Genomic DNA, 21,698 nt, shown 5'->3' with positions numbered 1-21,698 from the left:
CTAGGCTCAGATCTCAGATCTCCAGCCTAAAAACTTCTTTAAAAAGATCTCATTGCAACAAACTAAAACCAAACCCTAAAAAAACTGAAGTATTTTTGATAGGAAAGAAAAATGACTTTGGCCACATCCACTCTAGAGTGACCTTGTAAGGAACAGCTCTCACTTTCAGCCATTATCCTAGACTCTCAACTCATTGCTGAAGCTCAATATTATGCCCGAAAATCTTTAGAAAAACCCTAAACACCTATTTGTTTGATCAGGCTTTTGGTGATCAAAGTTCCGCTTAAACTACCATGGATATGAAAACTCCAAGTGCACCTTATGTTCTGTTTTTATACTGTTGTTAGGTGACATATGTGAATCAGTATTTTTGTTTTTATGTATGTATATGATGTAACCTGCCACAAACCTTTTTTGGATGTGTGCGGAAAACAAATTCTTTTAATTTAAATAAATACAAGTAGTAACAAAATCAACCTTCTACCAGTCGTATCAATTGTACCATCTCTGCCCCTTCTTTGATGTCCCTGCTTTTGCAAGAGTGGTCCAGGCTTGTATAATCTCTCTCCTAGAGTACTGCAACTCCCCATACATTATCTACCCAAAAAGCTAAATCATCATCTGCAGCTAATACAGAACTTGGCAGCATGAACCATGCTAAATGCTAGAAAGTTTGACCAAATCACTCCACTCCTGAGATCCCTACATTGTCTTACCACCCATTACTTCACACTTTTCAAAATCCTGGTCCTGGCCTTCATGTTCCTGAAGGCCCTGGCACCACCCAACCTCAATAACTGACTCATCTTATGCACATCTTTCGGGCCATTATGTTTACTAGCCCAGTCCCCCCTACTGGTACCAGACCCTAAGGAGATAAAACTCTCAAACACTTGGAAAAGAACCTTCTCAAGATCCATCCTTACTTTCTGGAATGCTACCAACTAGAGGTCTGATTTGTATTTGACCTCTTCATCTTCAGAATATCTGCTTTTTTAATAATTTAAAGTGTGTGGTAACTTATATATGCATGCCTGCCTGTAGAATATTTAAATTGTAAATTGTAACCTATACTTTCTGTATTTCACTGATCTCTGAACCCTAAACAATATAATCACCAGTTTTGTTGCTTTCAGTTCTGCAGATGGAAGAGCATGATACAGTATAAATAAACAATGATGATGATGATGATATTGCAGCCCAAACTTACATTTCTTACAAGTAGATGCAGTAAACCGATATCTTTGAGATCATGTGATGTAACTTTCCTATCCAATGTTTGTCAAACCCAGACTCCGTCTTGAATTGAACCGTTACCATGTAATATTCTAAGTGGCAAAACATTTTCTCCATTTGAGTTAGGATTATAGACAACATTGTTTTCTGAAAGATTGTATCATACAGCTACTGTATGTCTAAATCATTTTATTTTCATAAAATATAACTTGTGGTAGGAGGATAATTTATTATTCGGTTAAGGTAAAGGAGCAGTAGGACTTGAAACAGCTTGGTTCCCACCCCTTCATTTCTCTGTGAAAACAAAGATTAAGTTATAAGGAATCCTGGCACAAGCTGTTTTCTGAATTAGACGAATCAAGAGCTTCACAGATTGATGACAATGTATCTACTTTACATTTGAACATTATTACTTAACAGTTGCTATAGCTTACCACAAGTATACTAGTTCAAGAGGTATAGTAGATAAGAGATTAGGGGTGTGCATTCGGATTGACCGCATTAGTAAAACGCAACTCATATTTTTTTTTTACTTAAAAAATTGATTCGACATAAACGATCGGATTTCCCACATATCGAACATAGATATGTTCGATATGTGGGAAATCGCGATTGTTGAGCCAAAATAAAAATTTAAACCCCCTCACCCTCCTTAATCCCCCCCCCCAGACTTACCACAACTCCCTGGTGATCGAGCGAGGAGTGAGGACGCCATTTCTGCAATCCTTGGCGAGAAGCATGTGACGTCGGCGGCACGTCGAGTGACGCCGGCGTCACGTGATTCCCGGCTCGTTCGCGCCGGACGGCTCGTTCGGCCCAAAAAGAACTTTTGGCCAGCTTGGGGGGGTCAGGAGGCCCCCCCAAGCTGGCCAAAAGTTCTTTTTGGGCCGAACGAGCCGTCCGGCGCAAACGAGCCGGGAATCACGTGGCGCCGCGTCACTCAGACGCGACGTCACGTGATTCCCGGCAAGTTCGCGCCGGACGGCTCGTTCGGCCCAAAAAGAACTTTTGGCCAGCTTGAGGGGGTCAGGAGGCCCCCCCAAGCTGGCCAAAAGTTCTTTTTGGGCCGAACGAGCCGTCCGGCGCGAACTTGCCGGGAATCACGTGACGTCGGCGTCACGTGATTCCCGGCTCGTTCGCGCCGGACGGCTCGTTCGGCCCAAAAAGAACTTTTGGCCAGCTTGGGGGGGTCAGGAGGCCCCCCCAAGCTGGCCAAAAGTTCTTTTTGGGCCGAACGAGCCGTCCGGCGCGAACTTGCCGGGAATCACGTGACGCCGCGTCTGAGTGACGCGGCGCCACGTGATTCCCGGCAAGTTCGCGCCGGACGGCTCGTTCGGCCCAAAAAGAACTTTTGGCCAGCTTGAGGGGGTCAGGAGGCCCCCCCAAGCTGGCCAAAAGTTCTTTTTGGGCCGAACGAGCCGTCCGGCGCGAACTCGCCGGGAATCACGTGACGCCGCGTCACTCGACGTGCCACCGACGTCACATGCTTCTCGCCAAGGATTGCAGAAATGACGTCCTCACTCCTCGCTCGATCACCAGGGAGTTGTGGTAAGTCTGGGGGGGGGATTAAGGAGGGTGAGGGGGTTTAAATTTTTTTTTTGCACATATGTACATATACCCAACTCATTGGATTTTTTTTATGTCCATATTGGCCGCAAGTGGGACCCCCTTTCGGACATAAAAAATATGAACATAAAATTTTGCTCTGCACATCCCTATAAGAGATGTCTTATAAGAAATTATATTATCCATCATCCCTGAGTAAATCACTTAATCAATTTTCAAAACTGATAAAACTGTATTAGACTTCATTATTATTCAAGCATATAACTAGAAAAAATATAGAAAGAATGTGTCATAAGCTGGAAAATAACTATCTGCTAACCATGGTTAATGAGTTTATGAGCAAACATGACAATGCATCCACACACGCATGCAGCCAATGAAATCTGATGCTATGGGCTAGCCTGCTGACTGAGGTGGCAAGTGCTGTGCACCGCCATACAGAAGGTCCCTACTTCAATCTCCAAGTCGAGTCTTCTACTCTTTGAGTCAGTTAACACTGAGAATGCTGTAAAGGCAGTGTTCACAGCCCTCCAAGAGCTGTTCTTGCCCGAACTCCATTAAACCTTGCTTCAGAGATCTCTTCCCTGAATTTATATGGGAACAGTATGGTGCCTGCCTTTCAAAGACCTTTGTTGTTAATAAGCTGTGCTCTAACCTCATCCAAAAGCCTTTGCACCTGAGATCTGGTCCCTCCCGACACAGTTAATCGAAACACAGTCCGTGTCGGGGGTCCATGAACATGATTCATTAAAATGTCAGTTTCTATAAATCAATAAAGCATCTCTTTGAACAGCTATTCGAGTTTTGTGGACTTTCAAGTTTTGTCCCAATCACTATTACTCTCTCTCTCTCTCTCGTTGCTCAAGGGTGATATCTAGTGGCTGGATTCAGGGTTCATGACTGCAGGGTTCTGGAAGGAGCCTTGGCGCATGGACCCCAGCTTAAGAAAAATCACAGTCATGATGGGGATGGGGGTGTGGCTATAAGGATATAAAAGAGGAGAATGAAGGCTCATGGTGCTACACTGAAGCCCTATTCCGCTTGAACTGGAGATAGAAAGGAGCAGAAGGAATCTGCTGGGTCAAAAAAAAAGAGAGAGAAATAAACCTGTTTCTAAAATAAAAAAATGGTACATGATTTGCCTTGTTTCAGGCAAGGAAGGGAAGGTTAAGAAAAGTCTTGCTTTCTCCTCATCTTCCTGCAGTCACCATCAGTCTGTGGAATGGAAGAAATTCTGTTGTAACTAATGACTTCCAAGTGGGAAAAGGAAAATGTGTAAAATTTAAGGTAATATGAAAGCAAATGCATTATCTAAAAGCTGAACAACCTCCTCAGTGGGCCAAGATCCCTGCTGCTCAGTCCTCCAAGCACTAGGGCTTAGAGATCCTGCTGGCAGTCATGTTAGCTGCACTGCTACAGCTTAAAAACCTGCCTCATTGTAAGTACACTGTTTCAGCTTGGGGTTCCTACCTGTGATTTTTTTTATTTATTTAGACTCTTTTTTATACCGAAGTATAGCGTGTTGCCTTCACTCCGGTTTACATTTTAAACAACTTAATACATGTAACACATTCGTATGAAAATTAACACTTTTACAAGCAACTAGATACATTTCAGCCTGTAGCAATAGTGCATAAAACAGGTCTATAAAAATACAGTCTAAGTCTGTTATATCAAGTGTGGCTGAGAAAGGTTGGTAGGTCATGAAATAATATAGATGTCGACATTACATCGAGAGTGTGATAATGAAACTTTTCAAAGGATAGATGTGTTAGAAGGACGGATGGGTTAATGGGAAACAGGGAGGGAATAGAGAACAAGTAAGTCTCATCAAGAGGTAGAGTTTAAATGAGAGATGTAAAGAGGGAGAGAGGGGTGTTAATATTGTATGGGGAGGTAGATATGGGCAAGAGAAAATTAGTTTACCCAATACCATCTAGGAAAGTTTGTCTAAATAACCAAGTTTTCAGTTCTTTTTTGAAAGATTTACTGTCATTTACTGTCATTGATAGAGCCTAGGTTGTCTGGTAAAGAGTTCCATGCGTACGGTCCTGCAATAGTTGGTGTTGGATAGTTTAGCAGATGGTAGGGAGGGTATAACTAGTTTCATTTTATTGGTATTTCTTGTCAAGCGAGGTGTTTTGTGGAGTTGGATCATGTGATTGAGGGCATTGTTGTCTGCTTTGTATATTTCGTTGTGTAGAATGGTTAGGGACTTGTATTTGATCCTTTGTTCGATCGGTAACCAGTGAAGGCTCTTCAGTACCGGAGTGATGTGATCAAATTTCTTTTGCGGGTGAGAACCCTGGCTGCAGCATTTTGTAGTAATTGAAGTGGTTTAAATGTTGATCTGGGGAGGCCAATGAGAAATGAATTGCAGTAATCAAGACTTGAGAAAATGAGAGATTGTAGAACAGTTCTGAAGTCTTGTGGGTGTAAAAGTGGTTTAAGGTGTTTTAGAATATGAAGTTTGTGGAAGCCTTCTTTTGTTTTCATTGTAATACACTTTTTGAAGTTCAAATCATTGTCTATCCAGATACCAAGGACTTTTACAAAGCTCTTCAGGTGGATTATATTGTTATCAATTTGTATGTAAGGCATTGTGGTTATTTGATCTGAGTTGTTTCTTTTGATGAGGATGCATTCTGTTTTGCTCATATTTAGGCATAACTTTAATTGGTTTAGCTGGTTTCTGATGGAGATGAGGTGGTTTGCTGTAAGGTTGATTGCATCTTCAATAGTGGAGGTTATTGGGATGAGTAGTTGAATGTCATCGGCGTATAAAAAGAATGTGATGCCAAGACTTGAGATGAACTGACAGAGTGGGAGTAAGTATATGTTAAAGAGGGTGGCCGAGAGGGAGGACCCTTGTGGAACTCCAGTTTCAAGGGGACAGGGGTCAGAGGAGTTATTATTAAGGGTGACTTTGAAGAATCTGTCTGATAGGAAGATAACCAGTCCAGAGTTTTGCCTGATAGACCAATGTTTGCAAGTCTTGATATTAATTTTTTGTGATCTACTGTGTCGAAGGCCGCAGAAAGATCAAGTAGGATTAATAAATGGTTTAATTTATTGTCAGAATCTCTTATTATTTTATTCGATAAATTTAGTAGCAGGGTTTCAGTGCTGCGGTTTTTTTCTGAAACCGTGTTGTGATGGATGAAGAATATTATAGTTTTCTAGGTGATCATTGAGTTGTTTTAAGGCTGCTTTCTCTGTCAACTTGGCAAGTAAGGGGAGGTTTGAGATAGGCCGGTAATTGTTCAGATCTTTTGGGTCCAGGTTCTTTTTTTTCAATATTGGGGTGATTGTTGCCGTTTTTAAGATGGCTGGTAGTTGTCCATCTTCAAGAGATTTGTTTATTATGGCCGCTAAAGTTGGGGCAATAATATGAGCCATTTCCTTGAATGCGCGGGTTGGGACTGTATCCAGAACATGCCGAGCTGGGTTAATTTTTCGTAGCATCTTTTCTGTTTCGGTATTTGAGATTGGTTTGAAGTTTAACCAGGGTGTTATAGTTGATGGAATGGATGGAATTTCAGTAATTGAAGGGTTATTAAAGGAGTCAGTTATTTTGTTTATTTTGTTCTTAAAGAACATGGCAAGGTCTTGACTTAGGTTATTTGCGTCAGCAATGGGTTTTTAACTATGTTGAAGAGGGAGTTGGATTTATTAGTTGAGTTTTTTATCTTTAGACTATAGTAGTCGTGTTTGGTGTTCAGGATCATTTTCTTATAGTTGGCGAGTTGCATGCAGTATCGTTGAAGGGTTGCTGGGCTTTTGGCTTTGCACCATTCTTTTTCTAATTTCCTGAGGCTGGATTTCATAGATCAGAGGTGTGAGTTAAACCAGGGGTTGTTTTTCTCTCTGTTTAATTTTATCAATTTTATTTTCTCGAGGTTTATGTTGTTTGCAGTTTGCATTGTAAGATGAAACCAGGACTGAGTAGCGTTATGTATGTTGGATAGGTCTAGATTCATTAGTTGTTTCCCCAGTTCATGTTGAAGTGAGTCAGGTTCGAAGGGGGGTCGGTATTTGAAAGATAGTTGTTCAATTGTTCTTGTTGATTTGTTGTTAAGAACTCGTGTATTGCATTGTATTAAGTAGTGATCTGACCAGGGGACAGGTTTGTGGGAGATTGTGGAGTCGAGGAAGTATTGATTGGTGAAAATCAGGTCCAGCGTGTGGCCTGTTTTGTGAGTGGGGTTGTTTACAAGTTGGGTCAGGTTTAGGCTAGAAAGCATGTCAATCATTGTTTGGCAGTTATGGGATCTGGGGTTGGTGTCTGTGTGGAGGTTAAAGTCACCAAGTATTATCAAAGGATTTTTCATGCTAATGTTTGTTACCAAGAATTCTAGAAGAGGTGAGATATCGTTGTCAAGAAGCTTGGGTGGGCAATACACTAGACATATTTGTAGAAGTTCTGAGTCGAGTAGAGCAATTTCGTATTTCTTTGGTAGGTTGTGTGGTAATAGCTTCATAGAGAAGTGTTTTTTTATGATGAGTAGGAGACCACCTCCTCTGCGGGATTTGCGTGGGATAGAGAAAATGTCGTATGCATTGTTGGCTAGATGATTTGTCAGGACTTGATCAGTATCTTTGAGCCAAGTTTCTGTTATGGCGAAGAAGTCTGGGTTCTTTTCTTGGATCAAGTCTGAGATGATCATGAATTTCTTTGTCAGAGATTGAGCATTTATCAGGAAGAAGGTAAGGTAGAGTAGGTTTTTGACAAGTTTGAGTAGTGGGATATTGATCAGATGACAGTTTCTTCTCTGGTGGGTCAAGGTGGGAGAAGCCATGATGGTGTTGACTGATGAATACTTGAGGAGCTGAAGTGCTTTCTTAGTCTAGGTGATGAAGAGTACTAGACGTTGATCTCCTTGTCTAGTTGATAGTGATAGATGGAAGTGGTGTAAAGGAGATGATGGCTTTTGGGAAGGTCGTGTAGGAGGGTTGTGCCGAGATGAAAGGTATCAGGATAGAAGTTGATGTTTGGAGATAGAGCGGGGTCTGAGATCTGGGTAGGAGTATGTATGTATGTATGTATGGAGTATGTTGGAGTATGTTGAATTTACAGCTGAAAGTTGGCTGGGAATCAGATGTATGTTTGGAAAGAGTTGGAGGAGAGTTGTATGCAGAACAGGGTGGTGACAGATGGAGTAAGGTTAGAAGCGAGCTGGGTGCTAGAAGGTTGAGGGTATGAAGAGGGTTGTAGATGAGTGTGGTGCAAAGAAAGCAGATGGATGAAAGATCTAAATGTTATGGGGGTGTTGACCGTGTTGTAAATATGGAGGATTCTTGACAGAGTAGGTCGAAAAATGAGTTGCAGGTGTTCCAGGTGATTGTGGGCTGGGAGCTGAAAGAGGTCTGGATTTGGAAGTCGAGGATGTACTTATGAAAGATAGCAGATGATTAGAAAGGTATTGAGAGGGAGAAGTTTGAATGGATTCGTAGCTGTTTGATGGTGAGCTGTCTTGCTGTATTAAATCATTTGTTTGAGACTTAGAGGGTTAGGAAATATGGATGAATGGATCAGTTCGTGAGTTCCTGAGCTGGGTTGAGAATAAACGTTTAAAATATTGGATGTTTGAAGAGTGGTGGGTAGATCAGTGGAGTAGGTCCTGGTCCTGGGGCTCTCAAAGGGGCGCTCTAAGGGGCAGGCCCCTTAGGTCGCGCTCCTTCGGGCGCGTGACGCCGCGGCTAAACTTACAAATTTAAAGATCTTCTCTTTTCAGCCTGATTGGCTGAGAGCCTCACAGGGGGCGTGGTTATCTCACCGTGTTCGATGGCGGGGACTTTCTTTTCCTTTGCTGTTCCTGAGAGCCCCTGGTACGTTGCACGCCCTGGATCGGCGGGTAGGCTCCAGCCCCGGTTTGGGTCCCAAAAGTCTCTGTAGAGGAGTCAGAGCGGCGCGATGGTGCTGGGGGCGAATTTGCCTTCTCTTGCACATTTTGATTCTGGTGCTAGCCTAAGTGTGTGGCCTTCTGACATTCTGTCTATGTTTGTACTTGCTTTGTATCTTGTTCTGCTTATCCACTGCTTGCCCTGTATTATTAGGCCTGAGTTTGTGGTCTTCTGCATTGCCAGTTTGTCTTTGTTAGGTTTGTCTTGTTTTGTTTTGCCTGTTTTTCTCCTTATCTTGTGCGCTCCCTTGTTCCTTGCTTGGTTTTAGACACCTTTCAGTTTCCTGCAGCCCAGCAATGCCTTAGTGGGGGTCCTTTTGTACCTGTTCCTGAGTGCACCTCCTGCTAAGTCCTGCTGGACACCTGAACCTGTGGGCTCAACCCGAGGGAGAGGTGGCTGGTCCAGACAGATGATGGTTCCAGGCCACTTTCTGTCCTGCACAAGCCTTATCTATCTTGGTCTAGCCTTGCTTGTGCTCTAGGGGTTATCAAATATGGACACCCATGCTGTCACAGCATGCATTGCAGCTGAAGAAAACAATACCTCTCAAATCTCAAAAGCTGCTACAATTCCATGCATAAAAATTGCCAGTTAGAAACATAGAAACAAGGCGGCACAAAAAGATCGTATGACACATCTAGTCTGCCCATCCATCTAATTTATGTAGCCCTTACAATTCCCATCCCTCCTCTCAGAGATCCCCTGTATTTATTCCATGCTTTCTTGAATTCAGATACCCCATTTTTGACTCCACCACCTCCAATGGGAGGCCATTCTATGCATCCATTTCCCTCTCTGTAAAGAAATATTATTTTAAGATTTACTTCTGAGTCTACTCCCTTTCATTCTCATCCAATGACCCCTATTCTAGAGCCTTCTTTTCATTAAAAGAGGCTAGCCACATGTGCATGGAAACCTTTGATGTATTTAAATGTTTAAATGTCTCTATCATATCTCCCCTATCTTGCCTTTCTTCTAGGGTATACATGTTTAGATCTTTAGGTCTATCACCATGTGCTTTAGAATGAAGACCACGGATCATATTACTAGCCATCCTCTGAACTGACTACAAATGGTTTATATCTTTTTGAGAGTGCAGTCTCCAGAATTGTATACAATATTCCAAATGAGGTCTCATCGGCGACCTATACAGGAGCAATTTCACCTCCTCTTTTCTGCTGACCATTCCTCTTCCTATGCAGCCAAGCATCTTTCTTGTTTTTGTCATTGCTTTATCCACCTGCTTGCACACCTTAAGATCATCAGATACAATCACCCTCAGATCCTGCTGTTCTTTTGTGCTTAGAACAATTTCACCTCCAATATTATACCTCTCTCTTGCATTATTTATTTATTTGTTTGTTTGTTTGTTTATTTATTTATTTAGAGGTTGTTGGTTTTTATACCGTCGTTCCATGTGAAAATCACTGGATCACCATGGTTTATAGTGTTGCCATTCCCTAATTATATACCACATATCACAAATTATTGATTACAGCAATTTCATAACAGCAATATCATTACAGCAATATCATTCACAATTATTAGTGACTAGACAAAGGGGAACAATATGTATTGATTTTTTGTAGAGGGGTAATACTCGGGTTAGGAATGAAGGGGATGGTAAAAACTTTGCAAATTATCAGATTAATAGTTTTCATGGGGGTCATTCTGAAGGGGGTTGTTTTTTTTATATAAAATGGGTTTAAGATGTCAGGCAAATTGTTTTGTTAAGAGATTATGTAATCAAACAGGTTATTTTGTACTATACAAATTTTGGAACAGCCAAGTTTTCAGGTCATTTGGATTTCTTTTTGTCTGTTGTAGTTCTTAGTTCTTCCAGCACAGAGTTCCATAGTTCAGGACCCACTATAGATAGCACTCTTTCTCTTGTTTGTGACAAGTGGGAGGTCTGTAATGTTGGGATAGAGAGGAGACATTTATTTTGTGATCTCAGAGTTCGTTGTGTTTTGTGTTGTTTAAGTGATACTCTAAATAGGTCATTGCTATTATTGTTACTGTTATTCAATATGATCATTAATGTTTTATATTGTATTCTAGATTATATTGGTAGCCAGTGTAGTGCTTTTAAAGTAGGAGTGATGTGATTGTATTTTCTTGCGCTGGATAGAAGTTTTGCTGCTGCATTTTGCAGGCATTGTAGTGGTTTTATGTGATAAGCCAGAAGGCCAAGGAGCAAGGAAATTCAGCAGTCAAGATTTGAGAATATTAGTGTTTGTAAAACAGTACTGAAGTCTTTGGTAGTTAGTAGAGGTTTCAAGCAGCTCAGTAGTCGCAGGTTGCTATAGCCAGTTTTAATTAATTTATTGATGTGACCATTCATTGATATATTTTTGTTGAGTTGTATTCCTAAGTCTCTTATTTGTGTCAATAGATTAATTTGGCAATTTCCCAAATCTATAGTGGGTGGTACTGATTTTGGGGGATTTCGGCTTAGCACTATCATTTCTGGGATTTTTTGGTATTTAGTGTGAGTTTAAGTTGTGATAGCTTTTTGTTTATTGTAGTCATATATTCTGCGATTAAGGATGCAGTGTTTTCTGTCAATTTTGTCAGAGGAATATAAAATTGTAGGTCATCTGCATAGAGGAAGTTTAGTCCTAGGTCAATGAGAAGTTTGCATAGTGGTAGCATGTAGATGTTAAATAGTGTAGCCGATAGAAATGATCCCTGTGGCACTCCAGTGTTACATTGGAAGGTGTCAGAAATATGGTTGTCAAATTTTACTTGATATGTTCTCTCATCTGGGAAGGATGTGAACTATTTGAATACTGTTCCAGCTATCTCAATGTTTTTCATTTGATGGCAGAGCAGTTTATGGTCTACTGTGTCAAACGCTGCTGTAAGATCGATGAGTACTAGGCAGTATGATTTTGCATCCTAAATAGATTACTCTGGATTTTTTAGCATTAAATCGTAGCTGCCAGACCCTAGACTATACTTCTAGCTTCACTAGATCCTTACTCATGTTTTCCCCTCCTTTCTGGCTATCCACTCTGCTGCAGATTTTGGTATCATCGGTAAAAAGACAAACCATTCCTGACAATGCTTCTGCTAAGTTGCTCACAAAAATGTTGAAAAGAACTGGTCCAAGGACCGATCCCTGAGGCACACCACTAACAACAGCCCCCTCCTTAAAGAAAATTTACCACTACCTTTGTTACCTCCCACTCAGCCAGTTTCTAACCCACTCAGTCACTCTAGGTCTCATACCAAGGGCATTCAATTTATTTATGTGTGCTGTACAGAACTGTGTACTGTACAAGGCCTTAATGAAATCCAAGTAAACTACATCTACGGCCCTACTTTGATCCAATTCTCTGGTCACCCAATCAAAGAAATTGATCAGATTCATCTGACAAGATCTACCTCTAGTAAAACCATTCTGCCTCAGATCATGCACTCAGTTGGATTGATTGTTGACTGACCCTATGTTCTAAAAAGCCTGTTTGCTATGGACTAATTAAGCGACCACCCGTGTGGACGAAACACCTTACTGAGATGCTCCATCAGTTTGTTAGATAATTCTGGGACATATGTGGTTTGAAGCATTGCCTGATGGTTGATTGTCCATTGACATATTCAGAGTGTTTCTTGAGTCTGTATCTAGGAACCCGGTTCATTCTGTTTGTTTACATAAAACATGGCTGCTTGATTATCTCTTTGAATCAGTATACTGTTACGGTGGCCGGCCGCGGCGCCCCATGGCCGACCACACTCACCCCCCAGGGCAGGCCCAGGATGCTGCTGCCACTCCGTGGTTCCCAGGCGCTCTCCTCTTTGACACAGCAAGGGCAGGCCCCGCTGCCACTGTGCAGCCAGCCGCATCTGACTCCTCCCCCTCCTTAAAGGAGCCACGCTGGAAAATACCTCCTGCAGAAACCAGAAACTAACTATATAAAGAAACCCCTACTGGCCTATCAATGCCTCAGCAACAGGTCTCGCTCTCCGGAGTCTCTAGTTGCTCTTCGGTTTCTGCCTCCATGTCTTCAGTTCCTCCTTCCGTGTCTTCAGTTCCTGCCTCCGTGCCTGCCTCCGTGTCTTCCAGCTTCATCTTCATGTGTTCCTGCTTCCTCCGACCCTCAGCTTGCTTCTCTGTTATTGACTCGGCTCAATTTTGAACTCCGCTTTCACCTGATGCCTGCCCTGACCGCCTGCCTGTTCTTTGTTCTGCTGACCGCCGCCTGCTCCGACCTCTGGCCTGTCCTAGGATTCTGTCTCGCCGCCAACCCTGACCATGGGACCATCTGACCTGCCTTCACCTCTCACCTCCAGACCTGCTCACAGGAGACCCACTCCTAAATCCTGCTGGCCCCAGCACCCAAGGACCTGGGGAACGAGAGCTGGTAAAGGTGAAGGTCCATTGGGTCTCTGTCACCTACATCCACCTACCGATGTTGAGGGTCTATAGGGTGCCCCCATAGGCAGCACCAACCTCAACTCAGCCAAGGGTCCACATCTTGATGCAACAGGTTGCTGAGGCCATGTACCCGGCGGACCTCTCTGGCCTCCAGGCTATTCCAGGCCTGGCTTTGAACATCCAGCAGCAGCAGCAGCAGCAATTCCTGGAGACGTTGGCAGGTTCCTTACAATGCCTGAATGCCTGTCTTGATGCCTCCTCTACTGCATCTGCACCGCCTGCTTCCCTGGCACCCGTGGCATCTACTCTCCGCTTACCAGCTCCTCCTAAGTTCGCAGGCGACTCCAAGCAATGTCGGGGGTTTATCAATCAGTGCTTTATGCACTTCACACTCCAGCCAGCACAGTTCTCTTCGGATGCTGTGAAGACCTCCTTCATTCTCTCCCTCCTTGACAGCAAGGCCCTGGCTTAGGCATCCCCCCTATGGGAGCGAGGGGACCCCCTTCTTCAAGATCTGCAATGTTTTGTTCAGATATTTAAGTAGACCTTTGATGAACCGGATCGACAGGCCACCACTGGCTCAGACATACTCCACTTGTCGGATTACGCCATTGAATTTCGCACTATGGACACCAAGCTGAACTGGCGGGAAGACAGCCTAAGGAGCATCTTCCTGGAGGGGCTTTCCTCCCACATAAAGGATGAGCTGGCAGCCTGGGATCTCCCTGCATCTCTGGACTGCCCGGATGACCAATGTCTTCAGTAGCGCGCAAGGGAAGTAAAGGTCATCGCAGACCCGTCCCATTGGCGCCATCCTTCTCCAAACCCCTGGTGGGGAATCCGCCGGCGACTGGGTCCACTCAACAGGAGGAGCCCATGCAGTTAGGAAGGAGTCCTCTGTCCACCGAGGTGAGACAGCGTTGTCAAACCCTGGGTCTGTGCCTTTATTGCGCGGGGAAGGGGCACTTCCTGGCCCGATGTCTGGAGAGGCCGGGAAACTTCCAGGCCTAGAACCAGCTAGGGAGGTGGTTCTAGGTTTCACTAAGCCCGCTCCCCAACTTGTGCTTCCAGTGGCTCTACTCGTGGATAGGTATGAGTTCCCTACCCTGGCCCTCCTGGACTTGGCGCAGGAAGAAACTTTATTTTGAAAGACCTAGTCCATCATCTAAACCTTCCCACAAAGCCATGAGGCATCCCACTGGTGATCTCCTCCATCTTGGGTGACCCGCTCCCTGGGAGGATCACCAAGATCACTCTTCCCATTTGCCTCAGAACCAGTATGATGCACCATGAAGAGTTGACATTTCTTGTGATCAAAAAAGCGGTCCATCCTATTGTTCTCGGACTACCCTGGCTTCAGCAGCATGCCCCTGCTATAGACTGGGAGATACTCCAACTGACCAAATGGGGTCCCCAGTGTCACCAGAGATGTCTTCGTTCTGTTGCATGTTCCCCCTTGTTACTCGCCATGTCTTCTCTGGGCCTACTTCTGCAGTTTACTGCCTTCGCTGACATCTTCTCCAAGGAGAGCGCCAAGATTCTGCCGAAACACAGGGTGTTTGATTGTGCTATTGACCTGGTCCCTGGAAGCATTCTTCCACAGGGAAGGGTGTACCCCCTATCCTGCCTGTTCTTTGTTCTGCTGACTGCTGCCTACCCCAACCTCTGACCTGTCCTAGGATTCTGCTCTCACTGCCAGCCCTAACCACCGGACCGTCTGACCTGCCTTCGCCTCTCACCACCAGACCTGCTTGCAGGAGACCCACTCCTAAGTCCTTTCGACCTGGCACCCAAGGATTCAACCTGCAGGGAACAAGAGCTGGTAAAGGTGAAGGTCCCATTGGGTCTCCGTCACCTACATCTGCCTACCAATGTTGAGGGCCTATAGGGTGCCCCCCATAGGCAGCACCAACCTCGTCTTGGCCAAGGGTCCACATCTCAATGCAACAGATACTTTTCCCTTTGAGCAGGTGTGAGAACATAATTAGCATATTTTTGATGGCTCTGCATTTGAGAAGGTTGATTTGTAGTAGATGTTCCTGTGGGGAACAGGTGCCCTGGGTCCAACAGGGCTGAGTGTAAATGCCCCAGCCCACCCTTAAGATGTCAGTCACTAGCATTATCTAATAGGGAAGAGGGTGGAGTGGCACTCTATTGATGAGCACATTGGTTGAAGACACCACTTGAGCTCCTCTTTCATTTCCAGTGTGATGTTGAACACTTTTTAAAACAGCTAAAGCAGTTGATTCCATTGATTTTGCAGGCCCCATTGGAGCCAGCAGATGTGTAAGCAAGTTAATGGAACTACATGTATTGTTGCTGCTATATGTCCAAGGACCACTAGCATATGTTGTGCTATAGGGTTTGGATTCGATAGAAGGTTGTTCACATGGAATATGCTCAATCTGAAGGAAGATACATTCTGTTCTGGCAGGAGCCTATCAATGCTCCAATAAATTGAAAACATTGATTCAGGAAGAGATTGGATTTATCGATGTTGATGGGAAAACCAAGGTTCTGGAGAAGCTCAACTGCCTGATCTAGGGCATTCTTGACTGGAGTGGGAAAAACCCATTACAAGCCAGTCATATACATATGGAAAGACTCAGATGCCCCTTTGTCTGAGATGGACCTCTTCTACCGCAAGGCACTTGGTGAAAATTCTGGGGCAGCTGAGGGGGCAAACAGGAATACCTTGTATTCGCAGTGAACAGAATCTACCTGGAAGCAAAGGTAGCACAAGAAATATGCATATAAGTGTCCTAGAGTACTGAAGGAACTCAAAAATGAAATTTCTGATCTATTAGTTAAAATTTGTAACCTATCATTAAAATCATCCATTGTACCTGAAGACTGGAGGGTGGCCAATGTAACCCCAATATTTAAAAGGGGTTCCAGGGGCAATCCAGGTAACTATAGGCCAGTGAGCCTGACTTCAGTGCCGGGAAAAATAGTGGAAACTATTCTCAAGATCAAAATCATAGAGCATATAGAAAGACATGGTTTAATGGAACACAGTCAACATGGATTTACCCAAGGGAAGTCTTGCCTAACAAATCTGCTTCATTTTTTTGAAGGGGTTAATAAACATGTGGATAAAGGTGAACCGGTAGATGTAGTGAATTTGGATTTTCAGAAGACGTTTGACAAAGTCCCTCATGAGAGGCTTATAAGAAAACTAAAAAGTCATGGGATAGGAGGCGATTTCCTTTCATGGATTACCAACTGGTTAAAAGACAGGAAACAGAGAGTAGGATTAAATGGTCAATTTTCTCAGTGGAAAAGGGTAAACAGTGGAGTGCCTCAGGGATCTGTACTTGGACCGGTGCTTTTCAATATATATATTTAAATGATCTGGAAAGGAATAAGACGAGTGAGGTTATCAAATTTGCGGATGATACAAAATTATTCAGAGTAGTTAAATCACAAGCGGATTGTGATATATTACAGGAGGACCTTGCAAGACTGGAAGATTGGGCATTCAAATGGCAGATGAAATTTAATGTGGACAAGTGCAAGGTGTTGCATATTGGGAAAAATAACCCTTGCTGTAGTTACACGATGTTAGGTTCCATATTAGGAGCTATCACCCAGGACAAGGTTCTAGGCATATCATAGTGGATACTATTTTAAAATTGTCAGCTCAGTGTGCTACAGCAGTCAAAAAAGCAACCAGAATGTTAGCAATTATTAGGAAGGGAATGGTTAATAAAACAGAAAATGTCATAATGTCTCTGTATCGTTCCATGGTGAGACCGCACCTTGAATACTGTGTACAATTCTGGTCGCCACATCTCAAAAAAGATATAGTTGCGATGGAGAAGGTAGAGAGAAGGGCAACCAAAATGATAAAGGGGATGGAACAGCTCTCCTATGAGGAAAGGCTGAAGAGGTTAGGGCTGTTCAGCTTGGAGAAGAGACGGCTGAGGGGGGATATGATAGAGGACTTTAAGGTCATGAGATGTCTTTAATGAATAGATGTGAATCAGTTATTTACACTTTCGGATAATAGGAGGACTAAGGGGCATTCCATGAAATTAGCAAGTAGCACATTTAAGATTAATCGTAGAAAATTATTTTTCACTCAACGCAGTTAACCTCTGGAATTTGTTGCCAGAGGATGTGGTTAGTGCAGTTAGGGGCGGATTTTAAAAGCCCTGCGTGCGTAAATCCTTCCAGATTTACGCGCGCAGGGCACTTGCGCGCCGGTGCACCTATTTTGCATAGGCCGCCAGCGCGCGTAAAGCCTCGGGACGCTCGTAAGTCCCAGGGCTTTGTAAAAGGGGCGGGGAGGGGGCGTTCCCGAAACGGCCGGGTCGGGTGACGGCGCGCCAGCAGCCTGCTGGCGCGTGCAGATTTACGTCTGCTTTTAGCAGGCTTAATCTGCCAACAAAGGTAAGGGGGGGGGGGGTTTAGATAGGGCCGGGGGGGTGGGTTAGGTAGGGGAAGGGAGGGGAAGGTGGAGGGAGGGCGAAGGAAAGTTCCCTCCGAGGCCGCTCCGAAATCGGAGCGGCCTCGGAGGGAACAGGCAGCGCGCGCTGGGCTCGGCGCGCACAGGTTGCACAAATGTGCACCCGCTTGCGCGCGCCGACCCCGGATTTTATAAGATACGCGCAGCTACGCGCGTATCTTATAAAATTCAGCGTACTTTTGTTCGCGCCTGGTGCACGAACAAAAGTACGAGATCTCGCAATTTTTTAAAATCTACCCCTTAGTGTAGCTGGGTTCAAAAAAGGTTTGGATAAGTTCTTGGAGGAGAAGTCCATTAACTGCTATTAATCAAGTTTACTTAGGGAACAGCCACTGCTATTAACTGCATCAGTAGCATGGGATCTTCTTGGTGTTTGGGTAATTGCCAGGTTCTTATGGCCTGGTTTGGCCTCTGTTGGAAACAGGATGCTGGGCTTGATGGACCCTTGGTCTGACTCAGCATGGCAATTTCTTATGTTCTTATATACTCTATCCCCTATACTCAATAATACATCATTTCACACAGAGGAAATAAACCTGTTCAATAATTCCACTATATTAAGTATCCTCATAATTTACTAACATACATTAGTTTTATTATTCAAAAGATTTTTCAAATGTAACATATACCATCACTTTTGTAATATACCATAACCTAATGTTATGGACACATTTTACATACACAATTTTTGCATTATGGGCCTGATTTTAAAAAGCATTTACTCGAGTAAAAACCAGGTTTACTGGAGTAAATTCACTTTACTTGAGTAAGTGGGTTTTTGAAAATTGCTACAATATATGCCATTGACTTGTCTATAGGATTTACTCACATAAGTGCACTTTACTTGAGTAAATGGCTTTTGAAAATTGCTACAATAGTAGCTACATTTACGCATGTAACTCCTTTTGAAAATTACCCCCTATATGAACATCCTGATAGCAACATTCATTAATAATCCCCTTAAAACCACCCACACATACTCACCACTCATACTTCCTGTCCACCTAAGGACACTTACTAAAATTATCCCAACCAACATCCCCTTACCACACTTATATCAAATGTCAAGACATGTGTGATATGTTGAAATATAAATGGCTATTTTGATTCAGCTTATTACCATTTATTTTTACATAAGTATTCATCCCTAGTTTATGGCTATGCTGGGCAGGGTTCAGAAGTTCTCGGTCCTGAAAGTATTTATGTATGTTTCAGTGAACTTTTTGGTAATTCAGAGAGCCCCATACATTATACATCTATTTTAGAAAAGTATATATACGTAATTTCTGCATGAAATAATTGTAACATTCAAGTAATTACTACAGTTTATTTGTAGATATTTATAAAGTATTACATGTACTTGCTTATGAAAATTCTTGTGCATGCACTTTTAATCACCAGTTAACTAAAACTTCATTAATTCAGCCAGTTCATTTAGAACCTCCAGCAACTCACCCTGACCTCTCACCCAAAAACTACAGACAAAAGTCGAATACAATTTCAGTTCCTTAACTCAATTAACAGGTGTAAAAATGTGTTTACAAGTTTGGTAATGTATGTGTGAATACTGCTTACAAAACAAAACTGTATGCCATGGAGACATTGCATGCAGATCTATCTCATGCATAGCTACTGCTGATAGCCTGAAAATCCAACTGGCAGGAGGTACATCAGAACAGGTTTGGCAACTACTGTTTAAAATAAACCACAAAATTCAAGTCAGTCTTCACGTTATATGTCATATGACTCATCTCTCTCAGAAGAGTCCTAAAAGCAACCATTTTAGATAGGAAGAGAAACATTGTGGATGATACAATTGAAGTAGGCTGAATAAACACTAGATTTAGATACTATTGTAACTATAAAGAAACACAAAATACCTAATAAAAGACTTTGACATTAACATATTTGTCCACAAAAGCTAACTCAGATGTATTATCACTTGGTGGATCACCCTGATATTCAAATTAATGATCCAGGTGGGCACAGCTCCAAAGGAATGTGAGCCATAGAAGATGAGATTCCTAGGATTTATAATCACTTCCACCACTCTCAAGTCAACCCTCATCTGCCATACAATCCCTACTCTAAAAGACAATTTCCCCTGACAATGCCATAACTCTGGCACGCCGTAGCTCACGGACGACCGCCCCTCCCACCCTTGACCACACGACAACAGAGTAGGTAAACCAAGATAACTTTTATTAAGTGGAAGAAACGGCCACAGCCAAAATTAACATTATAACATTATTACTTTATATTGCAGCAGCTTAAACGCAATTGGCATTAGCTAAATGCCACGCCCTCACCGGTACCTTCCTTGTTCTTCCCACCCCAATGCTTTTTTGGAGACGGCAGCCCTCCATCCTTCCGCTCCGTGAAGGTGGTATACCATTGGCACCCCGCTCCGTGAATGCCAATCCCGCCTTCCGCTCCGTGAAGGGGAACACCCGCCACTAGTAAAGTCTCTATAAGCCTCTAGAAAGAGAAAGGTTCCTTCATTTTTAATACTACAATCTTCTAATGCTTCTCATTAATTTATCCAAAGGGGAACAGGTAGGTAAGCTCAACATATACCACTTCTACTAGCTAATATTTCTGTAGTGCTACTAGGCATATGCAGTGCTAGTTGGCACCAGGAACACTTTTGTTCCCATCATACAATATGAGCAAAAAAGTTCCTAAGGCTGGGTAGTGCCATTTTGAAAATGGTATGGCCAAACTTGGAGCCCTAAGGGTGCTCTGTGCACCACTAGCATTATTACTTGACAACCAGAAGATTTATGCATGGATGTTATCACTTATGAAGTAAAATTTAAGAACTGCGCTCATGCACACATGTGCGCATGTTGCTGGCCTGCAGACATTGATGTGCCATTTTTATAACATGCGCATGTATATGTGTGCTTGTTATAAAATTGAGTATCCGCACTTCCTTGTGTGCGCAATTTTATATTGACGCGTGCATATGCGCCAAATGCCGTCTCGAGCTTATAAGTGGGGGTATTTTAGTACGTACGCACGGTGACACAATAGGCCTTTTTCCCAAAGTTTGCTCCCAGTTTGCCCCAGTAAAGGAGAGGACTTCCTAAACCGCCTATCTAACTTGCCTCCCTTTTATCCTATTAGCCCTGAGCCTTAAAACTCTGCTGACTAGCCTCGGTTTTTTTGTACTACATGACTTATACGCCATCCATAGCAGTAGTAAAGTCATGTGGTAGGGAATCCTGGCATGTAACTACTTAAGCGCTGACTTCATGGTGCAGTCCTGGTCCAGCTACGCTCATCCCTTTTACAGAAAACCTTTTTTATGCGTGTACTGAGAGATATGCACGCGGTCGCAGGCCTTTTAAAATCCATGCAGTATGCATGGGTCCAAGTGACATTCAAATTTCCCAGTTTTGGTGCATGTAAGCCTTTGAAAATTCACCACTACATGCATAAAGGTGAATTTTAAAAGCCTTGCGTGTGCCAGAATTAGGGGATGTGCGAATATGTTGGACCAGCACATGCCAAGAGGATTTTAAAAGGCGCCCGGATATGCGCGTACATGCCGCTGCGCACACAAATAAAATGTTTCCAAAAAGGGGGGGGGCTTGTGTGGTCTGGGGGGGGCATGGGCATTCTGTGATTTCTACCTAAAATTTACACATAAATACCTACGCATAAAGACGTGTGCCAGGGTCCTCTACAGTGTAACTTTTCTTCTGCTATGGATGACGTGCAAGTAATAAAACAAAAACATCTAGACAGATCTGCTGGGTTTTAAGAGTCGGGTCTGACAGGGGAGAAGGAAGACTATTAAACTAGGGGGTTTTGGAAGTCCTATCCTTTAACTGAGCAAACTAGGAATGAATTGGATAATTAGCAATGGCGTCTGCAGGCGTGCCTTTTAAAATCCCCCCACTTACACGATATGAGCAGCATTTGCGCGCACAGGGATGTGTCCACTTAAAATTGCATGCACATGTGCTCGCGGTCAGGCTATTTTATAACATGCATGCATATACGCACGTATGCTATAAAATTGCTGCATCCCTGGGCACAGGCTGATAAATGTGCACACACGTGCGCCCATGCGCTGCTATAAAAATTACCATCAATCTGAATAGACAAATGGATGGACAGAGGGACATAGTA

The sequence above is a fragment of the Rhinatrema bivittatum genome, chromosome 2 (genome assembly GCF_901001135.1).
Source record: "Rhinatrema bivittatum chromosome 2, aRhiBiv1.1, whole genome shotgun sequence".
Lineage (NCBI taxonomy): Eukaryota > Metazoa > Chordata > Amphibia > Gymnophiona > Rhinatrematidae > Rhinatrema > Rhinatrema bivittatum.
Note: the sequence above shows the minus strand (reverse complement) of the source record.